The sequence below is a fragment of the Schistocerca serialis genome, chromosome 3, assembly GCF_023864345.2.
Source record: "Schistocerca serialis cubense isolate TAMUIC-IGC-003099 chromosome 3, iqSchSeri2.2, whole genome shotgun sequence".
NCBI classification, from domain to species: domain Eukaryota; kingdom Metazoa; phylum Arthropoda; class Insecta; order Orthoptera; family Acrididae; genus Schistocerca; species Schistocerca serialis.
Genome location: NC_064640.1, coordinates 273777124 through 273803779, shown reverse-complemented (window position 1 = coordinate 273803779; position 26656 = coordinate 273777124). Strand labels below are relative to the sequence as shown.

The 26656-nt window shown below is 43.4% G+C and overlaps 1 protein-coding gene and 2 pseudogenes across 1 annotated transcript in view; 1 reads left to right on the top strand and 2 right to left on the bottom strand.

Annotated features, from left to right (window-relative positions):
* The window catches only part of LOC126470785 (uncharacterized), a 742455-nt gene that overhangs the window by 645335 nt on the left and 70464 nt on the right, over positions 1-26656 (top strand). The window lies entirely within an intron of this gene.
* LOC126472174 (5S ribosomal RNA) lies at positions 21308-21424 on the bottom strand (annotated as a pseudogene).
* Positions 23652-23769, bottom strand: LOC126472096 (5S ribosomal RNA; annotated as a pseudogene).

The window sequence follows — 26656 nt, the reverse complement described above, 5'->3', positions numbered from 1 at the left end:
AACCAGTGTACACCACTTCTTGGGCGTCATGGTGCCTTGCACAAGCCCCACTATACCCACTGATGCCCCCATGAATGTTCCCTAGAGCATAATGGAGCCGCCGCCAGCTTGTCTCCATCCCGCAGTACAGTTGTCAAGCAGCTGTTCCCCTAGAAGACGACGGATTCGCACCCTCCCATTGGCATGATGAAGACGTTATCAGGATTCATGAGACCATTTAACGCTCTGCCACTGCGCCAACGTCGAGTGCCGATGGTCACTTGCCCATTTCAGTCGTCGCTGCCGATCTCGTGGTATTAACATGGGCACATACATGTGTCGTCGGCTGCGGAGGCCCTTCATTGGGAGGGTTCGGTGCACTGTGTGTTCAAACACATTTATACTCTGCCCAGCATTAAAGTCTGATGTAAGTTCCGCCACAGCTCGCTGTCTGTCCTGTTTTACCAGCCTGCCCAGCCTACAACGTCCGACATCTGTAATGAGAGGTGGCCAGCCAACCCCATGATATCTGGACGTGGTTTCACCTTGGTTTTGCCATGTGTTGAAGACACTCACCACAGCACTCCTCGAACTCCCGACAAGTCGCGCGGTTTCCGAAGTGCTCATGCCGAGCCCCCCGAGCAATCACAATCTGCCCTCTGTCAAACTCAGATAGATTGAGCGCCTTCCCCACTCTACACACAGACAGCACTGATACTACATCCATCGTGCGTGTGTCTGATTAGCAGTCATTCCTCGTCAGATGACGCTGCTATTGCCTGCACGCGTTTTTTTTATCGATAGTAGGCAGATGCTTTGTAATTTTCTGGCTCATCAGTGTACATCCTCGACCAACACATAGCGTGTTGGCTGTGGAACACTATGAACGGTCACTATTTCTGGTTATCGAAATCAGCAGAAACCAAGCTCAGGGGTCCTGAATATCTGAGAGGATATGAAAGGGAGTTTGGCATACATCCAACGCCGGCCGCGATGGCCGAGCGGTTCTAGGCCCTTCAGTCCGGAACCGCGCGAATGCTACGATCGCAGGTTCGAATCCTGCCTCGGGCATGGATGTGTGTGATGTCCTTAGGTTAGTTAGGTTTAAGTAGTTCTAGGGGACTGATGACCTCCGATGTTAAGTCCCATAGTGCTAAGAGCCATTTGAACAATACATCCAACATATACATCAAAACCTCTAATCCAGGTGCCTTAAAATTAGAACCCAGCGCTCCCCATCGATCTGCTGCAACGTAATGGAACTCGGTGATAAAAGACTGTGGAAGACTAACTCAGTGGAGAAGACCGTCGAAGAGTAACTCAGCGGTGTTAGATAAAAGAAGTGCAGTCAACAGCAACAAGCGTCTATTAGCCCACAAACTTCCTATTGGGAAAAAGGGCAAATCCCACAAAAATGTCTAAGTAAATTTTCGCAATAGTGTACATTCGTGCTACTCCCAACGTGTTCAGTGGTTTAGTTAAGTGGTGCCTTATTGTGCACTATCCAAAACAGACCTGATTTAAAAGTTCATTATTTGTGTTTTTCTTGAATAACTCGGAAATCTGGACTTCCAGTGAAGTTATTTCCCAGTGCAAAATTAAACTACATTAAACTTCCTGCAAAAAGATCCTATACATTTTCTCTCTAAGGCTAACAGTTGCCGCTTTGCATTGGTTGAAAAAATCGCATACTGTTGAAAATACTGTTTTAATGGAATAAAATAATGTGTATTGTTAAATTAAGTGGGTTAAGAACAAATATTGAATAAGTGTACCACGTGTAAGTGCAGTAGACCCGTATTAAGTGATGAATTGTGTTCTGGGTGAGTAAGAGGGTGGTTTGGTGGGGCGAGGGCTGGAGGCTTGAAGTGCGAGGGAAGGTAGGTCGTCGGGATTGGTCATGCAATTCCCTCCTCTACAGGTCTGCAAGTTGAAGAGCAAGCAGGTGATTCCCCACTCTATCTACCCCACTACGTAACATGAAGCAAAGGCAAATTGCACAAAAATGTCGAAGTAAATTATCGTAACAGTGTACATTGGTGCCACTCCCAACGTGTTCTATATCTACATCTACATTTATACTCCGCAAGCCACCCAACGGTGTGTGGCGGAGGGTACTTTACGTGCCACTGTCATTACCTCCCTTTCCTGTTCCAGTCGCGTATGGTTCGCGGGAAGAACAACTGTCTGAAAGCCTCCGTGCGCGCTCGAATCTCTCTAATTTTACATTCGTGATCTCCTCGGGAGGTATAAGTTGGGGGGAGCAATATATTCGATACCTCATCCAGAAACGCACCCTCTCGAAACCTGGACAGCAAGCTACACCGCGATGCAGAGCGCCTCTCTCGCAGAGTCTGCCACTTGAGTTTGCTAAACATCTCCGTAACGCTATCACGCTTGCCAAATAACCCTGTGACGAAACGCGCCGCTCTTCTTTGGATCTTCTCTATCTCCTCTGTCAACCCGACCTGGTACGGATCCCACACTGATGAGCAATACTCAGGTATAGGTCGAACGAGTGTTTTGTAAGCCACCTCCTTTGTTGATGGACTACATTTTCTGAGGACTCTCCCAATGAATCTCAACCTGTTCAGTGGTTTAGTTAAAGTAGTGCCTTATTGTGCAGTATCCAAAACAGACTTGACTTAAAAGTTCATTATTTGTGTTTTTCTTGATAACTCGGAAATCTCGGCTTCCAGGGAAATTATTTCCCAGTGCAAAATTAAACTACATTAAATTTCCTACAAAAAAGATCCTATACATTTTCTCTCTAAGTTATACCAGCCCTCCACAGTGTGCCTTACAAATCCCTGGTGATGCAGTGCGTTGAAGTGCCCGGGATGGGAGCGTTTATTTTCTGAAAAGTGGAATACAAAATAAAAAATTAAAAAAATGGCTCTGAGCACTATGGGACTTAATTGCTGAGGTCATCAGTCCCCTAGAACTTAGAACTACTTAAACCTAACTAACCCAAGGACATCACACACATCCATGCCCGAGGCAGGATTCGAACCTGCGACCGTAGCGCTCGCGCGGTTCCAGACTGTAGCGCCTAGAACCGCTTGGCCACTTCGGTCGGCAAAGTGGAATACAGATATGAGTTAATAATACTAGTGTAAGTAACGCATATGCACACAATCTAGGCAAATCTGTGCACATTGTTCTACACTGCTAGAGGGGAAACTGATTCTAGTCATCCTGTACTGCAGCTGTAATGTTCTTCCAGAAAAGACAACTTCCCCCGCCACGAGCGCTGCTCGCTTTCCATTTTGTAGAGAGAATATACCTCCCTAGTATTCCCTGTCCATTTTTCTTATGTGAGTTTACAAAACAGCTTCACTGAGCTCGAGTTTAAATAGTGGAGTTATTTTCAGTTTATTAAATGAGAAATTATCTGCAATTGTTAAGTGAGCTGTTATCTACAACAAAATCCTGTCCCACGTTTAACGTACTGTCAATATGTATTCGACAATACCACCGAGCGAGGTGGTGCAGTGGTTAGCACTCTGGACACGTTGGGGAGGACGATGGTTCAAACCCGGTGACCTACCTTTCCCTGCAGTTCTACTCTCCAGCCCCCCTCCGCCATCCACACTGTTACACACACAGAATATAAAATATCCCTTAATACAGCTGCACTGCGCTTACACGTAGTACACACATTTAATATTTGTTGTTAATCCACTTCAGTTAGCAGTAGACATTAATTTTATAACATTAAAACAGTATTTCAATAATCTGCGGTTTTTCCATCTCCTGCAACGAGAAAACTCTTAGTCTTAGACAAAATATTAAGAGGATCTGTTTTGTAGGGAAATTAATGTAGTTTGAAATTACAATGAAATGAATACGCCTAGGCGTAGAATACGCCTAGGCAGTAGAAAATGTGTGCCCCGACTGGGATCTCCTGCTTACAAGGCAGACGCTCTATTCATCTTTTGTTGTCTCTGGTCGTTGTGGACGTCACATGACATCCGTTCAAGTTCGTTTTAATCCTTTCACTCAGTTTTCTTATTAAAGAGGCCAACCAGCTCTCTGACCGAACACGCTGAGCTACCGTGCCGGCACATCTGAGCCACCGAGGACACAGAGAATAGTGAGACTGGAGACACTTGTCTCTGGCACGCCTCCCGTGAGACCTACATTCCCAATTTATTGTCCCGCACTATATTCATCGTGCCCCTGCCCATTATACTCATTACTCTCTGCTTTTTGCCGATTCCCGTAGGAGTTCGGGCACTGTTTGTGCATCCGCATAGAAAAAGATGGTCCAGATACCATCTTCATATATTAATGTAGTTTGATTTGTACAGGGAAACATTTTCGCTGCAAGCCAAGGTTTTCGACTTATTCGAGTAAAACACAAAAAAGTGAACGTCAAACCCCCACCCCTCCCTGCTCACACCCCAACGGTGGGGTTATTGGTATGTTGTTCATGGCACTCCCTCCTATCACTGTACAAAAGTGTTTGACTACACGATTTTCTTCTTTGACCGGACTACATATGGGCACACAAAGTAGGTGGGCCAGAGCAAAGAATGAGTGCCATCGTCTGGACATACGGTTACATGGTCAACGACTGCTTCTTTAGTAGTACATTAGTCGCAACTACGTCGCTCAAAGAGAGAGTCAACAAATAGCTGCCAACATGAAAACTCGCTAGTGTGGAGCTACTTTCCGTTTACTCATTTCGCAGACTAGTGCTCGGCCCATCCCACACAGTTACATGTGATGGTGAAAGTTGTGTTGTTCATGTAATACTACATGTAAGTCGTTTGCCTATTCTCAATTACCACAGAATGAGCTGCTGCTATTTCCTCAGAAGTCTCATTGTGTTAGATGGTGCCGTGTTTAAGGAACTGGATTAGTACCTAGAAAGAAGCTGATTCAAATCCCCATTCAGGCATGCAGATATAGGTCTTTTGTGATTTCCATAAATCATGTAAGACGATAACTGGATTGTTCTTCTAAAATACACAGCCTATTGCTTTCCAATCCACCCCTAAACTTCGCTTGTAACGTCGACAGGACGTAAAACCAGTACTATTTTGTGAATTACACTTAACATGAAATACAGAGAAGATTGTGAACCAAAAATTAGGAGGTCTGTCTTCTGTGTTATTAAACTTCTGTTCGTGAGTTTTTCAAGGTGCATGTTGGTACATGAAAGAAGGTTTTATACGTGGAAGAGAACTAAAGACCCAGGGGGTTTGAAATAGATTGTATACTGATAAGACAAAGAATTACAAAACAGATATTAAACTGCAAAACAGTTCAACGAGCATAAGCGGACTCTAAAGATAATTTATTAGTTATGAACTACAGATAAAACTGAAGAAATTACAGAAAGGTAGGAAATTGAAATAGGACCGGGAGAAGCTGAAAGAACCATAAGTTGTTGAGAGTTCCAAAGGGAGCTTTCGATAGCTACTGACTGAAATACGACAAAGGAAAACAATAGAATCGGAATGGGTGACTTTAAAAGACGAAATAGAGAAGGCAGCAATAGATCAAATAGACAAAAATGCGAAGCCCAGCAGAAAATCTCGGAACTCACAAGATAATAAAAATGCAGCAGATTAAGCAGGCAACAAAGAATACAGACGTCCAATAAGTAAGATTAGGAGAATGTACAAAATTGTAAAGCAGGAATGACTCGACAAGAAATGCAAAGCTGCAGGATCGTGCTTGACTGTGAGAAACATAAATGTCGCAGGTGGGACAGGTAGGAAAATAAAATATACTTTTCAAGAAAAGAAAAGCAGGTTCTGGAATATCAAGAGTGACGACGGCATATTAGTGCAAGGCAAAGAAGGGAAAGTTGGAAGATGGAACAAATATACAGAAGAGCTATGCAAAGGAAAAAGTTGGCAGTATTATGGAGAGAGAAGAGGAAGTGGATGAAGATGAGATGGGGATGTGATACTGCAAGAAGACTATGTCAAAGCACCGAAAGGCCTAAATGGAAACAAGGCATCTGGAAAAAAGGCGTTTCCTCTAGTTACTCGGGAGAACCCGCCGCGACAAAACTATTCCACCTGGTGTGCTGGACATAAGAGATAGGAGAAATAGGCCAATCTTCAAGGAGACTGTAACAGTCCCAATTTCAATGAATGCAGGTGCTGTCGAATGTGAATAATACTGAACCATCGGCTTTACAAGTCATGGTCGCAAAGTACTAACGATGATTATTTGTAGAAGAATGGAAAGACTGTGTAACCCAACCTCGAGGAACATCAGTTTTGGATCTGCAAAAATGTAGGAGCACGTGGGACAGTACTGACTTTAGGAATTATCTTAGAAAAATGGTTTCAAAAGTAAAAGCTACATTTTTTGTTTTTTAATATTATCCATTAATCATGCGAGGTACCAGCTGTTATGTTTCTACAGTAATAATTGGTATCATTCAATCATATTTCTGTCCTATAACAACTTCACAACGCATTTCAAGAGACAATGCCTTCATAACCAGGTTGTAAAAACTTAACTCATAAGATTCGAACACTAAAAAATCTACCAGCACCGTTGTTGTGATCCTAACATAAAGTAAAAGAAAGACACATTGGACTGTGGGTCATGCCTCACATTAAAATCGTCGTCATTTGTCAGTAGCCGTCCCATCTCACACCGCAGCTATTGGCTCAACCGTAATGGTATTCTCTTAGTCGCCTACGTTTCCCCATTTTCCAAGTATACGATCGTCAGTCTGTAGCTATTTCGTCAAAGAAGTGTTGCAGATTTATAACTATTTATCTCCCTTAAGGTAATCCTACAAAACCGTTAAGAAATTTCGTTCCGTTGGCTTTCACTTGTGCGTTCAAAATATTGCAAAGTTTCTTTTCGTGAATGGCGATCTCCATTTCTTCCAGAACGTCGCGTTTCCTCTCTTTATTTTATATGTGCAGATACAAGGAACATAAAAATGCATTAAGTAATTATGGCAAATTAGTGGTTGCTAATTATGTACATCAAACAGCCAGTCCCTTAAGAGAGCAGAAAAAGACTTGGATGTCTAGGAAACGGAAACGAAATGGAGGAAACTCGACGTGACAGAAGAATTGGAGACTCGCCGAGAAATAGAGTCCACAAGTTTGTTCAGGTATGCCATATCCAGCTCGAAGCACTCATTGATGCGCAGATCCTACAGAGCTACTCAGAAAAGGGTAGAGGATCGGTGAGGAAGAGAAGTCACAAGACTCTTAGGGTATGCCACCTCCACCTGGAGGCACTCATTGACGATTATAACCCACAACGCTACCAAAGTGTAGGGGTCGGCGAGGAAGAGTGTCCACGAATTTCTTCAGGTATGCTGTATTCTGCTGGAGAAGGTATTCTATATCCAGCTGGAAGTATGCATTGATTATTATAACTTATAGAGCTATCAAAGTGGGGGAGTAGTGGCGACGAGGGTCCACAAGATTCTTCAGGTACGTCATATTCAGCTGGATGCAATCATCGATGATTAAATCCCACAGAGCTACCAAATTGTGGGAATTAGGCAGGAAGAGAGGCCGAAAGTTTGTTCAGGTATGCCATATCCAGGATGGGGCATTCATTGATAATTAGGGAACCTACAGATCTACCAAAAAAGTAGAGAATCGGTGAGGAAGAGAAGCCACAAGTCTCTCCAGGTGTGCCAGATCCACCTATAGGCACTCACTGATGATTAGAACCAAAGCACAGCTACCAAAGTGTGAGGATCGGCGAGGAAGTGTATCCACACGTCCTTCAGGTAAGCCGTATCGACCTGGAGCCAATCATTGATGATTAAATCCCACAGAGCTACTAAAGTGTGGAATTCGGTGAGGAAGGGAGTCCACAAGTTTCGTTAGATATGCCATATCTACCTGGAAGTAATCGATGATAATTAGATCCTACGGAGCTATCAAAGTATGGGGATTGGCGAGGAAGAGAGTCCATGGGTTTTTTCAGTCCTGCCATATACAGCTGACTGCACTCATTGAAGATTAGATTCTGTACGGCTACCAAAGTGTGGGGCTTCGTGAGGAAGAAAGTCCACAAGATTCTTCTGTTATGCCGTGTCCTTCTGGATGCACTCATTACCGATTAGATCCTGTAGAGCTAACAAATTGCGGGATTTATGAGGAAGAGAGTCCACAAGTTTCTTTATTTGTGCCATATCGAGCTGGAGGCAGTAATTTATGATTAGATCCTGTAGAGCTACCAAAGTGTGGGTATCGGCGAGGAAGAGAGTCCACAAGGTAGTTCAGGTCTGTCATATCAAACTGGAGACACCCATTGATTATTGTAACCTGTACAGCTACCAAAGGGTGTACTCTGTGACGAAAAAAGTTCACAAGTTTCTTCAGGTGTGTCACATCCTGATGGATTCACTCTTTGATCATTAGATCCTGTAGAGCTACCAAACTGGAAATTGGCGAGAAGAGAGGCTACAAGTTTCTTCAGGACTGCTATATCCAGCCACTGGCAAGCATTAATGGTTATATCCTATAGAGCTACTGAAGAGGGGAACGACTGGAAACAGAGTCCATATGTTTCTTTAGGTATGCTGTCTCCAGCTGGATGCACTCATTCATAATTAGATCCTGTACACCCACCTAAGATTGCTGATCAGTGAGGAATAGAGTCCACAAATTTCTCCAAGTGTGCCACACCCATCTGGAGGGACTCATGATCATTAGATGCTGCAGAGCTACCAGTGTGTGGAGACCTGCGAGAAAGAGAGTCCACAAGTTTCTTCAGGTATGCAATACTCAGCTAAATACACTCATTGATGATTACATCCTGTACACTCACCAAAGTGTGGGTATAGGTAAGGAAGAGCGTCCAAAAAATACTTCAGGTATGTCACGTCCAGCTGGTTGCACTCATTGATGATTATATAGCGTGCGTCTATCAAAGTCGTGCAGCTACGAGAAAGAGCGTCCACAAGCTTGTTTGGATATGCTACGTCCAACTGGTTGTACTCTCTGATGACTGGATCCTGTACACTATCAAAGTGTGAGGATCAGTCAGGAAGAAAGGTCACAAGTTTCTTCACATATGCTACACCCAGTCAGAGATACGCACTGGTGGAGCTTCCTGTAGATCTACCAAAGTGGTGAAGCACTGGAGAAGAGAGTCCACAAGTTTTTTGGGTACACCATAACCAGAAGGAAGCAAGAATTGATGATTAGATCCTGTACAGGCACCAAAGTGAGGGCTCAGTGAGGAAGAGAGTCCACAAGTTTCTGCAGGTATGCCACACCCAGCTAGAAGCACTCATTCATGATTACATCCTGTACACTTACCAAAGTGTGGGTATCAGTAAGGAAGAGAATCCACAAAATTCTTCAGATATTTCACATCCAGTTGGTTGCACTAATAGATAATTAGATCCTGTACAGCTACGAAAGTGGGGGAGTTGCAAGAAAGAGAGTCCATAGGTTTGTTCAGATATGCTTATCCTACTGGATATACTCACTGATGTTTGGATCCTGTAGAGCTATCAGAGTTTGGGGATCGGTAAGGATGAGAGGTCACAAATTTCTTCATGTATGCTACATTCAGCTACTGGTATACATTGATGATTATATCCTGCAGAGCTACCAAAGTGTGGCGGTCAGTAGGAAGAGTATTCACAAGTTTCTTTAGGTATGCTATATTCAACTCGATGCACTTATTAACGATTAAATTCTGTACAGTTACAAAAGTCAGGGCTCAGTGAGGAAGAGAGTTCACATGTTTCTTCAGGGATGCCATATCTAGCTGGAAGCACTCAATAGTGATTAGATACTGTAGAGTTACCAAAAAGGCGATCAGCGAGAAAAGAGTCCACAAGTTTCTTCAGGTATGGTATATCCAGCTGGAGGTAAGTTATTTATTGATGATTAGATCTGGTAGAGCTACCAAATGTGGCGATCAGCGAGGAAGACGGTCCAGTAGTTTCTTCAGGTGTGCCATATCCAGCTGGAGGCACTCACTGATGGTTAGATATCGTAAGGGCAACAAAATGTGGGGATTTGTGAGGAAGAGAATCCACATTTTTCTTTTGGTATACCACATGCAGCTGGAGGCAATCATTGATAATTAGATCCTATAGAGCTACCAAACTCAGCGATGTTGACTAATACATTTCAGCTGTTGTTCCAAATACTCCAGAAAATTTTCTGTGGGACTAAGATGGTGTGATTTAACAGGCCATTCGATAGGTAGTAGGCTACCTGAATGTCCAGCAAACCAGGAATGTAAGTAATGATGACTGTTATCATCTAGGAAGACAGGAGTGTCCACAGCCAACTCAGTATGAAAATGCACAGGAAGGGACAGCAGTAGGTCACTGAGAATATTGTAGTAAAATCGCTGTTCATGTATTCAGTATCCTAAATAAGTGTGTGTAGTCATGGTACAAAAGCCACCCCAGAATGTCACAAACCCACCTCCAGTCTCTATTGTCCCCTTTACACACGGTGGTTAAGCATTTCATTGCACAGTCGATTCACTCAACACCTTCCTCCATTTGAAAAGAGCTGTTTCGGATCCCACTACACATGTCCAATAAACTACAGTCCACTTTGTGTTGATTGCACACTGAATACACGCAGCTTTATCTGCCAACGTGAGCAATGGTCTTTAGTGTAGTACCCGACTCCAAATGTCCATCACGTGCAGTTTCCGTAGAAATGACCGCTCTGAAACTAGTTTAGATTGTTCTGCATTCACTGGGAGATGCAATTCCTCTTAGGTTCGAAACTGATTATCATTAACGAGGTGTGACACTCTTCTTCAGTCCCAACCAGTTAGGATTCTTTTACAATCACTGTTCTTACACAGTGTTACATGGCTGAAAATGCTACCCTATTTCTTATACACTGATCAGAAAGAACATTATGACCACCTGCCTAATAGCCGGTATGTCCACCAATGGCACGGATAACAGCAGCGACCAGTCAAGGCATGGAAGCACACGGTATGTCGCTGGAGGGAGTTGGTACCACATCTGCACACACAAGTCACCTAATTCCCATAAATTCCAGGGAGGAGGAGATGAACTTTGGTGCCATACTCAATCACATTCCGGATGTGTTAGATTGGGCTCAGAGTTTGAGAGTTGGGGAACCAGCATATCATGTGGAAGTTGCGGCTGTGTTCCTTGAACCACTCTATCACACTTCTGGCCTTGTGACATGGCACATTACGTTGTTGAAAAATGTCACTGCCATCGGTAAGCTTGATCGTCATAAAGGGGTAGTCTGCAACCAGTGTACGATACTCCTTGGCCGCCACGGTGCCTTGTATGAACTCCACTGGACCCATGGATGCCCATGTGAATGTTCCCCAGTGCATAATAGGGCGGCCACTAGCTTGTCTCTGTCCCACAGGACAGGGATCAAGAAGCTGCTCTCCTGGAAGACGACGGATTCGTGGCCTCCCATCGGCACGATGAAGAAGGTATCGAAATTCTTCAGACCATGCAATGCTCTGACAATGTGCCAACAACCCGTGCTGATGGTCATGTGCCCACTTCAGTCGTTGTTGCTAATGTCATGGTGTTGGCGTTGGCACATGAACGGATCGTCGGCTGCAGAGGCTCATTGTTACGAGTGTTCAGTGTTCTGTCTGTTAAGACACAATTGTACTCTACTCAGAGTTAAAGTCTGATGTTAGTTCCGTCACAGTTCACTGCCTGTCCTGTTTTACCGGTCTGCCCATCCTATGACGTCCGATATCTGTAATGAGGGGTGGCCACTTAACCCGACGACATCTTGACGTTGTTTCACCTTGGTTTCGCCATGTGTTGAAGACGCTCACCACAGCACTCCTCGACCACCCGACAATTTGTGCAGTGTCCAAAATGCTCATGCTGAGCCTCTGGGCCATCACAATCTTCCCTCTGTGAAACTCAGATAGGTCGCTCATCTTCCCAATTCTACACACAGATAGTATACTCACTGATACTGCATGCACAGTGTGAGTGTCTAACAAGCAGTCATTCCTCAACAGGTGACACTGCTATCGCCTGGATGGGTTTATATCGACAGTAGGTCAGTGGTCATAATGTTTTGGCTGATCAGTGTAGACACGTTGGACAGTTTAGGTAAATACACCAATCAATCTTCAACTTCATTCACTGTGTGGTCATAGGCGCATCCAACCACAATGGCTCCTTTCTGCCATCTCAAGTCGACCTACTATAATGAGCCAAGACATTGTGGCCAGTGCCCCCTACATGACTGAATGCCATTTAGTGGTGATGCAGGCAGGTGACACTGTAAGAAAAGTATGTAAGTGAAACAGATGTATGTGTAATCATTTTAGCGATGATAAGACTGCAAATGTGGAAATCCACTGACGAAGTGGAATTGTAAAGAACATTTTGTTATTGCCTCATGTCTAGGAACGAGCATCTCAGAAAACTGAAGCCAGTCGTCTGTTCATGTGCTACTGATGGCTCTGAGCACTATGGGACTCAACTGCTGAGGTCATCAGTCCCCTAGAACTTAGAACTAGTTAAACCTAACTAACCTAAGGACATCACAAACATCCATGCCCGAGGCAGGATTCGAACCTGCGACCGTAGCGGTCTTGCGGTTCCAGACTGCAGCACCTTTAACCGCACGGCCACTTCGGCCGGCTCATGTGCTACTGTCATGAGCAGTGGTTGAACGTTGGTGAAACTATGAGTGGGCGACAAGGTGTTTTTCATCTACATCTCATCACAGAACATGGACATCGGAGGCTTCCCACTTCGTGAAGCAGAATAGGCAGTGATCAATGGAGTACAATGATGGTGCTGGTACAAGTGTTTCAGAGCACACCGATCAGGGAACTTTGTTAAACGTGGAACACTGCAGCAGATGACCCCTACATGTTCCCATGTTGACCCAACAACATTATCAGTTGTAAATGATAATTAATTGAAACCCTCAGCTGCCTACAGGTGTTGTTGCTATACCTGGATGGGGACAGCTGAAAATGTGTGCCCCGACCGGAACTCGAACCCGGGATCTCCTGCTTACATGGCAGACGCTCTATCCATCTGAGCCACCGAGGACACAGATGAATAGCGCGACTGCAGGGACTTATCCCTTGCACGCCTCCCGTGAAACCCACATTTCCAACTGTCCACAATCTACATACGTAATGTACCTAATAGATATTTGCCCATACACTCATTACTCGCGCACACTAAGGTGACGATTCCCGCAAGAGTTCGGGCAACCTGTGCGCATTCGCACAGACGAAGGTCAATGGCTGGTTAGCCTTTAACTGTATATATGAAGATAGTGGACTGTTCTCGAAAGATACTATTGATGACATTGCAGCTTCACTAGAATAAATGATAATTAATTGAAACCCTCAGCTGCCGATAGGTGTTGTTGATATACCTCGATGGGGACAGCTGAAAATGTGTGCCCCGACCGGAACTCGAACCCGGGATCTCCTGCTTACATGGCAGACACTGTATCCATCTGAGCCACCGAGGACACAGATGAATAGCGCGACTGTAGGGACTTATCCATCAAACTGAAACAATATAATCTATCGCATACAGAAAGGAACATTTATCCGAAAATTATTGTCAGGCCTGGTGGTCTAGTGGTAGTCGGGCGTTTTAATCTAAGAGGTAAAGCAGATGTCTCGAAACCGAAAGGAACTGCGATTGAATCCCAGTTGGACTATGAGGTACCGGCGAGGTAACAGCGCGTTTGATCAGGGGGCTGACCATCTTCTGTAATAAATTTAAAAAAAAAGTGAGCAAGGTTATAATCTTTAGACTTCAAGAAGATGTCATGCAATGTCCGCATAACACCGATCTCCCAGCGGCAGAAAGAGGCCGGACAAACAGATAGAGGAGGAAAAAGTGGTGAAGTGCGTGCCTAGAAACCGACAGGTTGCGGGATCGAATACCTGTTTGACTGCGGAAACTTTTATTCTCTCTTTCATCTAGCCTTCACCTCTCAACGATGTGAAGAGACGCCTGGAACTGCACTCTTAGTTCGGATTCCACGTTAAACCGTAGGTCCCCTTACCCAGTGTGGATAAATCGAATAAATTACAGACATCAACGTCGACGGAGTGGAGTCCAACTGAAAGACTTACAATCAGCCGTTGAGCTACACGAAATTATTGTCATTATACGAAATTACTACACTTACCTCATTTCAAGGAACCATCAACGAAATAAGGGACTATCAGGTGTTAACCAACAACACCTCACGTCAAACTGACATTCCACAGTCGTTGCTGAATACCTGACGAAGTCGGAATGAATTTTACGCGTACCAAAAATTCGCGTTTCTCAAATTTATTTTCCTGTTAATATTGAATATGATTTCATCATTAAACAATACTTTCTCCATAAAATTATTGTATTGTTAGTAAACTAATTGACAGTACACTAATCGATGTTGCGAGATACTACACAGTCATTCTGGGCGCCAGCGGTTCAAATCTCCGTCCGGCCATGCATGTTTAGGTTTCTTTGAAATCTACACAGTCTATTTCCTTTGCATCCTGCCATGATCCAAGTTTCTGCTCCTCTCTAATGACCTAGCTGTCGACAAACGCCTATCTTTAGACATTCTTCCAATTGGTATTGAAGCCGTATAACTCGTCATGTGGTCAAGTATGCAACGATTGATATTCAAGCCTATAAATGATACGCTTAACGACCCTCTTCAGCTGAACGCAACAATTTTTTGTACTTGACGATACCTGTAGTGCATATTTATTACATTAAAATGAAGAACCATGCTTTTATTGCTTAGGTGGTAACATTATCCCTTGGCATACGTTTTATCGGAGCACAGCTTTTAGTCCTGCATAGTCTTTCGATAGGCAAGACGAACTGGTTGGCGTCTACGCATGATCCGATCTGATAGCTGTTCTGCAGCTGTTAATGGATTATTTTTAGTTCGACCATAAATTAGTAGAATTTCGACCAGTTCTCCATTAGCATATAACATTATACACCAAAAAATAACCTATACGTTAGTAATTGTTCTACTACGTGAAATAATGTTTTACAAGTAGTATATTGTGAATTAATTGCGGTGGTCCTCATACCTAACCTGATCTGCAGATAATGATTTCATTATACTTCAGGTAAATCACCCTAATGTCAACACAATATTGATGAACCATCTAGTATTAGGCGACTCAAGCATCTACCTAGAGTAGAAAACACATAATTAATTTATTTCCTCACTGGCACAAAATTCATTGGAGAGTGGCGTAACCTTCCGAGAGGTCGGCATTCAAAGACACATAAGTACAACACAAATTGATCGTTATGAGTCCTTGGTCAATGCTCGTATAGCTGTAAATGGGAAACATATCCGTCATTTTATGTAAAACGGTTAAGCGGCTTGGGATATGTATGTGGAAGGAACTTGCGCTTTCAGTATTTTGACAGTAAGGCTATAACGCAACGTTCTGCCTTTCTTGTAAAACGGTTGCCGAAGGTGGATGAGTATGTCAGTGATGCTCTCGCACTGAGAAAATAATCCCGTAATGAAATATGAAGCCCTTCGCTGAATCTAATATGTTGTCTTTACTGAACCTGCCTAGTAAGGATCCCAGATACAACAATTACGGTACTGTATGTGACGTCATTCACGGAATCATCTATGATCGTGAGAGATTCGTCTCCGCATTTTCTACATACCCGCAGAAACCTGCTTAGTACGTGTTCGAACTACGTACTTCAAAATTCATAATCATGCACAGCTTTATTCTCCATGCGTCCTTTAAATTCTAGATAAAACAGAAAAATTTTGATAACACTGTGTGAGATAGTCCAATGTCTCAAACAACGTGTAAACACGAAACTCAATGCACACCAAAGCTAGAGGCCAGTTGCACGAAGTCTGTTACTTTAGTTGAGATCGTCACAAACACACATAAAAAATTAACGGAAATATTGAACTAACACTTTATTTTGTAAGATTTGCGAGTGAACTGTACCATTTGACTTAGGAATCACATAGGCTACAAAACAGACATCGCCATTGCAGTGTAATTATCTCCTGCAGTGTCATTATTCATTATTCCTGCGAAAATGTTTCAAGAGGTACGTGGGACGTATTGAGCGAAATGTCGCAGTGGTAGGATACTGCGAAATCAAACTAAATTTGTGACTAGAGAATTTGTTGGCAGGGAGGACTCTGTGTGTTATCTTGGACTTAGAATAATTGACAGGGAAGTGCACTGGGACACTTGCTGTTCATGTACATAAATGATCTGGTAGACAATAAAATAGCGATCTAACGCTTTTCCCAAATGACTCAGTTATCTATAACTAATTTATCTATCTGTTCGAAAATAGCTGCACAAATAATTTGTCAGATATTGATAAGATTTCAAATTGATGCAACGATTGTCCACTCACTTTAGAGAGGACAATGGTGGATTGTACACTTTATGAGACGAAAAAAATGTAGTATACGACGACTACGATATCAAACACTCAGTCGTGAAAATGAAATAAGCCTACAAAGGAGATTGCTCATAAATTATACGTACGAACCGTCCTAGAATATTCTTCAAGTGCTTGGGGATCCGTACCAAATAGGTCTAACAGAGGATGTTGAACATATACAGAGAAGGGCAGCATGAATGGTCACAGATTTGTTTAACTCATGGGAGAACGTTACTCGGATGCTGCAAAACGTTAACAGGTAAACGTTTGAAGACGCCAACTATACCGCGAAAGTCTACCTATAAAGTTTCAAAACCCAGCATTAAGTGAAGAATCTAGGAATATATTACAACCACTTACGGATCGCTCCCTCTGGGATCTCAAATACAATGTTAGGCTACTTACAGCAAAGCATACGGTATTTAAGCTATGATTCTTGCCGTGCTCCATACGCGAATGTAACGGACAGAAACCGTAGCAAGTGGTACAATAATAAGTAGCCTCTGCCATGCATTTAGCAGTGGTTTCCAGGGTATGAATGTGCGGTAGCTGTTTATGTACATTCGAATTCTAAGCGGTTCAAATCCCCGTCCGGAAATTCAGAGTTAAGTTGACCAAGATTTCCCTAAATCGCTTAAGGCAAATGCCCGGATGGTTCCTTTGAAATGGACACTGCCAGTTTCCTTCCTTAGTCCGAGCTTCGTGCTCTGTCTCTCATGACCTCGCTGCCAATAGTACGTTAAACCCTAATCTTCCTTTCACGTTGAACTTATGTAATGTGCACAGCTCGCCTGCCCCACTAAAACAAGTCGCTGAAAAGTTTTTATGAGTGGTGACATAGTCATTAGTATATGTCATCAGTGACTGTTGTGGCATTTGCTAAAAAAGATCAGAAATTTGTAGCTAGTGTAAATGAATTTAGTCAATTAGCATAGCGCTCAACAGCAGTAGATTTCTTTGGTCGTCGCCATTCCTTTCAGAGGAATTTAACTGAGGGTGAATCCCTGATTTTTTGTCGTGACCTGCATTGCATTCCACTTGCTACCTTCACAGTTCTGGTTCTTGCCTCAAGCTGATTTGGAGCATTGTCTGTTGCAAGTCGAAGTTTGTCCCACGCAACAGTAGCACATTCAGTTATCGAGCGTTAAGTTACAGAGAAGATCAATTATTAATCAGCTGTCGTTCGACCTTCTGTCTACTGTTTGTGCGTTAAAGTAATATTTGTGATTTGTATAGTATACAGTTTCCACTGGGTAGCTGGGAAATTTTTCACAAACAACTTTGGTTGTTTATTGTGCTCCCTGTCAGACAGAAAGAAGGGTTGCTCAGTTACCGGTGATGTTAAAGTAATTTTCATGGCGAAATCGTGAAGAAATCATTCATAAATTTACCTACCCGGATAGCTGAAGATAGTAGTACCCTTGTAGATTATGTATTCATACAACAAGCGGAAGTTAAACAAACCTACCCTGTGGTAAACGGATTGTCATATCACGATGCACAATTGGTCAGAATACTTGACTCAGCTCCATTTAGCGTAATGGTCTAAATTCAATATTTATTAATGAGATTTTATTAATTTTTGAGAGCAGTTTATTCTAAAATGGTAATTAAATACAATAATGGGAAGTAAACTCCAAATGTATGAGAGTACCTTCACAACGAAAAAGGAACATGTACAAAATAGCCAAAATAAGCAACAATTTAGAAATACTTTCATATCATTAGCAGTACTGCAACATATTAGGAAAAGTTGTAAAAAAAGTCCAAAACTATCGACATCGTGTCCCAAATTAATAAATCAGACAGTGAAATGAAATCAGTATGGAGTAATGTTAAAACAGACACACATAAATCAGCCATAGAAATTTCCACTATTTCCTTTGAAGAGTGGGAGCATTGTGAAAGACAGTTATTGTGTATCAGATTTTTTTTAAAAAATTTAAATAGATGAGAAAATGGTGCAAATACTTCAGAAGAGAAACCAAAAACTTACACTAAAGAAACAATACAGGAGACATTAATTAAATAAAAATTAATCTCACATCCTCATTTGAAATTAGGAAGATCATCTTGACTCTAAAATGTAAAAGTCCATATGGGGTGGATAATATCTCCAATAAGACACTAACATGTTGTGGACCAATAACATGTAATGTTCTCAGTCACTTAATTTATCATTAGTTCAAGGATTTTCCCCAGATAGATTAAAATGCACGATTATTAAGCCTCTCGTTAAGAAGGGTGACTACACAGAGTCACTCCTTAGACTATTTTCTAAATTTTCTAACAAGGTAATGAGCACCAGGGTTGTCACCCACCTGTGTAATAATGGGATACTTCAGCAATCGCAATTTGTATTTCAAAAGGGGCACTCTCCTGAGTCAGCTGTTAATACATTTACTGAGCTCATAATAAAATCTTTAAATGATAAAATATCGCCAGTTGGAATCTTTTGTGACGTGTCAAAACATTTGGTTGTGTCAAACATAATGTTCTTTTACAGAGGTTAAGTTTTTATTAAATACGAAGTTCAACACGTTGTTCTTATTTGAGAAACAGAAAGCAGAAAGATTGTCTAGGCTGTTGGAGTAATACAAAGAGGGACACCACATCGTCTGCAAGGGGAAAAGTTACAATGAGAGTCCCACAAGGTTCCATCACTGGCCTATTATTAATCATGTTTTATGTTAATGAACAATCTACGTGTTTTTGGCCAGGGGGCAGAATTAATCCTGTTTGCAAATAATAGGAGCATTGTTACGAAACCAAGCAAAGAGAAAATAGTAAATAGAGAAAATAGTAAATGATTTTTTGTGAGGTTACTGACTTGGTTTTGCGAAGATGAGCTAACTTTAAACTTTGAAAAAAAAAATCAGCTCATCCAGTTTTGTACTGTCAAAAGTATCCTCCCTTCTAATAACCTATTATAGCAACAATAAATAATTAGCGAGGTAGAAATTTCTAAGTTCTTAGGTGTGCATATTGGTGAAAACTTAAACTGGAATAATCATATAATAGACCTGGTATAACGTTTACGTTCTTCTTCTTGTGACATACTAATAATTGCCAACTCTTTCGATACAGATGAGCGTAAGTCTCATGTTTTGCAAATTCTCATTCACCGACGTTTTATGGGATAGTATATTGGGGTAACTTCTCACTTAGGCAAGAAGTATTCATTGCACAAGAGAAAGTAATCATAATTATTTATGGAATGCCTCTTTAAAACACTGGAAAATGCAGTCTCTCGCCGGTCTCCGCCTTACTCGCCGGCAATGGTCATCCGGGGTAGTGTAGAACTTCTCTTCAATGCTGAACATAGTGCGAAACCATTCATCAGCAGTCCATGCTTCCGGGTCGCAGCACCACTCCAGATTCAGCCGTTTATATTGTGGTGTGAATGGCTGCCTATGCATGAGACGGTCATTCCCTAGTCCAGCTGCAGCTAGTCTCCGTCCAACGCTGCGGGGTGATAAAGAATGTTTCACGGAGTCCATCACTCGCTCTCGGGCAGCCCGCCCAGATGTGACTACAGCGTGCTTGGTTCACAATATGGTGATCCTCCCTTGTAGTGGTCAGACGTGGTAGACCGAAACCTTGAAGACGACTATACCTACCCTCACGTTCCCATCCAGTCGAACATGAGGCCGCTGTCACATCCGAATGCCCTACAAATCTGGACACTGCACGATTCGAAAAGGCAGCCAAATGGAGACCCACAATGAGGCCTCTTTCAAACTCTGTCGTATTCTGATAATGCTGTCTCACACCAGTGTCCTTCCCAATGACCACTCAAAATCTGCGGTGTTCACAACCATTGTAAACCATACCACGCATCGCAACAACACTAAACACGAACAAATACAATACACTCTGACGACCATTCATTCTATCTGTTACAGATAATTGCAACTCTTAATCATTTATATATCCGCTAATGATGGTATGTACGTGTACGAATTTCCATTCATATATGACTGTGTCTTCTGGATGCTTCTGTCCTTTGTCAGGCAGTTTTTTTTTTTTTTTCATATATAAGAAATACGTATTCTATGGTTTTCAAGTGACACAGTCCACGTCATAATATTTATCGTGAATATGAGCTGTGGAAACATTTGGAATAAAAGCACTCCGTCGTCAGTCCACGAGTGGCCTACCGGGACCATCCGGCCGCCGTGTCATCCTCAGGGGAGGTTGCGGATAGGAGGGGCGTGGGTTCAGCATACCGCTCTCCCGGTCGGTATGACCGAAGCCGCTACTATTCGGTCGAGTAGCTCCTCAATTGGCATCACGAGACTGAGTGCACCCCGAAAAATGGCAACAGCGCATGGCGGCTGGATGGTCACCCATCCAAGTACGTATTCTATGGTTTTCAAGTGACACAGTCCACGTCATAATATTTATCGTGAATATGAGCTGCGGAAACATTTGGAATAAAAGCACTCCGTCGTCAGTCCACGAGTGGCCTACCGGGACCATCCGGCCGCCGTGTCATCCTCAGGGGAGGTTGCGGATAGGAGGGGCGTGGGTTCAGCATACCGCTCTCCCGGTCGGTATGACCGAAGCCGCTACTATTCGGTCGAGTAGCTCCTCAATTGGCATCACGAGACTGAGTGCACCCCGAAAAATGGCAACAGCGCATGGCGGCTGGATGGTCACCCATCCAAGTACGTATTCTATGGTTTTCAAGTGACACAGTCCACGTCATAATATTTATCGTGAATATGAGCTGCGGAAACATTTGGAATAAAAGCACTCCGTCGTCAGTCCACGAGTGGCCTACCGGGACCATCCGGCCGCCGTGTCATCCTCAGGGGAGGTTGCGGATAGGAAGGGCGTGGGTTCAGCATACCGCTCTCCCGGTCGGTATGACCGAAGCCGCTACTATTCGGTCGAGTAGCTCCTCAATTGGCATCACGAGACTGAGTGCACCCCGAAAAATGGCAACAGCGCATGGCGGCTGGATGGTCACCCATCCAAGTGCTGGCCACGCCCAACAACGCTTAACTTCGGTGATCTCACGGGAACCGGTATATCCACTGCGGTAACGCCGTTGCCCCAACATTTGGAATAAAATACGATATAAACCCTATAGAATGCTTGGCTAGCGTGAGATATTTGAGAATTTGAGGAATGGGAAATAAGTATTCTGAAGTGACAATGGGCTTCGCTTTCCGACTTTACACTAACGATACACTCACTGTTGACGACCCTGTGATCCAAAATTTCTAACTCATTTCTTCAGAGCATTGCGGTTACACTCGAACCGTGGACTAATCGACGTTTTGCTTTTCTCTTAAGGACACATCCAATAACCTCTAAACATATATTTCAGCCCTGTAATGACATTTACATTTATGGAAATACGTAGTCGATCAGTTTCATACCTATATGTACGTCTGCACTCCGAAAGCCACCTTACGATGTGTGGCGGAGGGTATTTTGTGTACCAGTGTCGCTTCTCTCTTTTTCTGTTCCAGCCCCTTTGTGGGCTCGAATCTCTCTGATTTTATCTGCATGGTATTTTTGCCAAATAGTCGGAGGAGGAAGAAATATATTCGTTGGCTCTTCTAGGAACGTAAACGCTCGGTACTTCTACTGTAGATCACACCGAGATGCAGAACAACTCTCTTGCAGCGTCTGCCACTGGAGCTGGCTGAGTATCTCCATGATGCTTTCTAGTTTGCTAAATAAACATGTAGCTGAACGTGCTGCCCTTCTTTGAATCTTCTCTCTTTCCTTTATCACTCCTATCCGTTATGGAACCCTGACTGACGAGGACTGTATACATATGTGTAATAGCAGCGATTGAAATGGCTCTAAGCACTATGGGACTTAACATCTGAGGTCATCAGTCGCCGAAACTTAGAACTACTTAAACCTAACTAACCTAAGGACATCACACACACCCATGCCCGGGGTAGGATTCGAACCTGCGACCGAAGCAGCAGCGCGGTTCCGGACTGAAGCACCTAGAACCGCTCGGTCACAGCGGCCGGCTTGCGGCGTAACAGTTTTACTGTAATGTCGCCGTTCTGAAGAGAATGGTCAGAATTAGGTTTCTTTCTTTTCAATAGTTCAGAGAGTAGTTTTATGAAAAGTTTTATCGTTGAAAAATGTTGTTTCTCGTGCTACTGAGACTGAGACTCATTTTCCTATTTCCTGATGTTGCAAATTGCTGGACAAAAACGTAGATCCATTAAAGAATCATTAGGTAATGGAAAGAGTGTATCACACATGATAGTCGTGGAGACAAATAAACGTTAAAAGTTTATAGTTACATTACTACAATAACTTGTATTTTGTGATGCCAAATCCAATTGGAGTAAGAACTATTTCATTTCAAAGCAAAGGATCATGGGGGCATATTACATGTATCTGAGTATTTACCTGCTCTAAATCTGGGCCTTCGCTGCACTCAACGCCTTGCACCGTTTGAAACGGGGCAGAATCGCGAATCGTCCTATTACCATACACACCTGCAGTCAGTTACTGTTCAGCTTCTGTGTCGCTTGGCCTATTGAACACGTACAGCTTTGTGTGCCGCTGTAAGCAATGGGTCTTGCGAGGTACTCTAACCCAAACGTCCATCTTTTTGGAGTTTGCGTCGCAATATTCGCTCTGAAACTAGTTGAGATGGTTATGCTTTCACTGACAGCTGCAGTTCCTGTCGCTATTCAACCCCGCTGTTAACAAGGCGTGAAACTCGTCACTGGTCTCCATCGGCTAGGATCTTTTTACGATCACTGTTCTTATTCTGCGTTACAAGTCGACAAGCTGCGTACCATTCCTTGTAGACACGTTGGGCAGCGTGCCTTGATACATGAAAACATCGGGAAACATTGTTCACGGTGGAGTCATGGACACATGCAGACACGATAGGTCCTGTATGCAGTTCTGTGATGTCTCCATGTCGACCTGTCTACTACTGCGCTCATTCCGTACAAACGACTAGAGCGCGCGCACACACGCGCGCACAGACACATAAACACACACACACACAGACACACACGCACGTACACACACTCATACATGCATACATACACACACACACACACACACACACACACACACACACACACACAAGATTTAACTGCCATAACATACGTAAGTGGTTGACTGTTACATGAATGCGTCACCCAGAGGCGTCACTGGATGCGGATATGAAGGGGCATGTGGTCAGCACACCGCTCTCCCGGCGTATGTCAGTTTTACGAGACCGGAGCCGCTACTTTCAATCAAGTAGCTTCTCAGTGTACCTCACAAGGGCTGAGTGCACCCCGCTTGCCAACAGCGCTCGGCAGACCGGATGGTCACCCATCCAAGTGCTAGCCCAGCCCGACAGCTCTTAACTTCGGTGATCTGACGGGAACCGTTGTTACCACTGCGGGAAGGCCGTTGGCATAGTTTAACTTGGTACAGCAAAAATATTTCTTACAATAAAGGAAAATTCTTTCATTTTTTATCTCCTTAATTTATTAAATGGAGAAGGCACATGGGCTGACTAAAAATTTTTACAACGAAAAGTACATCTCCTGGAACGCCAAACTAAGACACTACAATACAGTGGTTAAAACAGAATGTTTGTGCGCCAGTGAATGCCTCTTGATGAACTACAGGCCAGAGAAGTTAAAGATTCTGGAAAGGAGAATCCTACGAAAAATCATGGGTGCAGTCCAGACTAAGGCCAGCTGGAGCTTTGCAACAACAAAGAGGTCTACCAGCATGTGAGAGTATCTTGGAGACAACGAGGAGGAGGTTGATATTTCTAGGAAACCTGTACATAATGGACAAAAATATAGTATCCAAACAAATATTTGACTCTCTCTTGAACAAAAAGACTACTACGGCATGGATTGAAGAAACTCAGAAAGACCTTGAAAAGTCCAACACCTTGGAAGCCGTCATGTGAGAACGGGACATGTTTCGAAACAGAATACAAAGTCTGAAAGGGTTCAAAGTCTGAAGAATAGCTACAAAGACTGGAAGAATATTGACGGAAGAACAAAACCAACAGTATAGGAACCGTGCAAAAGAGTGCTGGAAACAGAGGAAACTCCAGAGAAAGAGGACAAAATGAATTGTAGCGGCCGATCGGTCTAAGGCGCTGCAGTAATGGACTGTGCGGCTAGTCCCGGCGGAGGTTCGAGTCCTCCCTCGGGCATGGGTGTGTGTGTTTGCCCTTAGGATAATTTAGGTTAAGTAGTTGGGGGGTTGTTTGGGGAAGGAGACCAGACAGCGAGGTCATCGGACTCATCAGTTTAGGGAAGGACGGGGAAGGAAGTCGGCCGTGCCCTTTGAAAGGAACCACCCCGGCATTTGCATGGAGCGATTTAGGGAAATCACGGAAAACCTAAATCAGGATGGTCGGACGCGGGATTGAACCGTCGTCCTCCCGAATGCGAGTCCAGTGTCTAACCACTGCGCCACCTCGCTCGGTGGTTAAGTAGTGTGTAAGCTTAGGGACTGATGACCTTAGCAGTTAAGTCCCATAAGATTTCACACACATTTGAACATTTTTTGAATTGTAGCGTGATCCTAAGAGGGCATTTCACCAAATAATGTAATTATATTTTTAAAATTTTCAGATGAGTGTGAAATCTTATGGGACTTAACTGCTAAGGTCATCAGTCCCTAAGCTTACACACTACTGAACCTAAATTATCCTGAGGATAAACACACACACCCATGCCCGAGGGAGGACTCGAACCTCCGCCGTATTTTTAAAATAATACGTGTTTACTTATATGACTTTCGAATTTCCCACTAAAACGATCACTTTACTGTCCTTCTTTGGGCAAGTAAAACACAGTTTATGACCACTATGACTGGCGGTGAAGCGGAGATCGCTGGAACAAACAGGTGGTCATTGTGGTCAGTAGCAGAAGAGTTCACGAAGTGAACGGTTAGCCAGAGGCAAGGTCTCGTGGGTAGCGAGATCCGTCGTAAATAACACAGTCCAGGAAGCAATCAGAATCAAGGCAAGGTAAATCGTTCTGGTACTAAATGGCGCATACAAAAGGCTTCACAGAGTAGGAAGAACTGCAGGACATGCGCGGGCCGCAGTATTTACTAGCACTGTCACGTCGGTGGGGGGCCCACGTGACATGCCTCCGGCGGCCGCGCCCTCCGAGCCAGCTGTGACTAAACTATTGAAGCCGTCGGCTCACGGGACGAGTTGGCTAACGTTGACGTTGCGCTCTAGCTCTACGAGTTTTGTAACGTCACTTCCTACTGTTTCACGTTTATTAGCTATTTCGTCACGTGACACACAAAATAAATTCTGCTATATTTGCCGGCCGGAGTGGCCGAGCGGTTCTAGGCGCTACAGTCTGGACCGGGCGACCGCTACGGTCGCAAGTTCGGATCCTGCCTCGGGAATCGATGTGTGTGATGTCCTTAGGTTAATTAGGTTTAAGTAGTTCTAAGTTCTAGGGGACTGATGACCTCAGATGTTAAGTCCCATAGTGCTCAGAGCCTTTTTTTTTTTTTTTTTGCGATATTTCGGCGACGTGTCACGTAAAATAGAACCAATAGGAAGCAAGATGCAGAAAGCTTGAGGCCTGCAGAAAGCAAAACGCCATATTGCATTTGTCGTGTTCGATAGAAGCCCATATTCGGCGGGTTTTATGTTACACCTTACGTGAATGTATGCTGCTCCTTAAGCACTAACAAACTGAATATCTCGAGAACGAATCGTTGTTGGTACGATCTGTACGATCTGCTGTAATAAAACGTCGGGAAACGTCATATTGGTGGTTAAAAAATTTTCTTTCTTAGTTATTATCGCGTCATAGCTAGCGTGTTAAGAGAGTACCCCGTTTTAAGGCAACGATTCACTGAATATTCAGGAAAACATGTCTTTCTTGTTAGGATTTGTTATAGTTAAATGTAAATTAATAACATTTCGGCGATTAAAATTTATAAAAGACTATAACATGAAATCTAACTGCCGAAGCTATAGCCTAGCATAGTAGGTTCAGGCACCATGTTACGGAGCACAGGTTAAGTCGGTAGGGGCTTCATGTCCTGCTCCATCTAAATTTTTTGTCCACCTTCGCGTTTTCTAAAAGATTGTGGGACTTTGATGCGAAATTAATAGGAACAATTTCTGTAGTACTGTATGTTATGTAAATGTAAGCATGTTCTCTGTCAGGTGCCAGTTTGTTCGATTTGATGAACTCACTGACTTGTGCACAGATATTGATGTTTTTATTTATGTATACCACACACACACACACACACACACATACACACACACACACACACACACACACACACACAGAACAA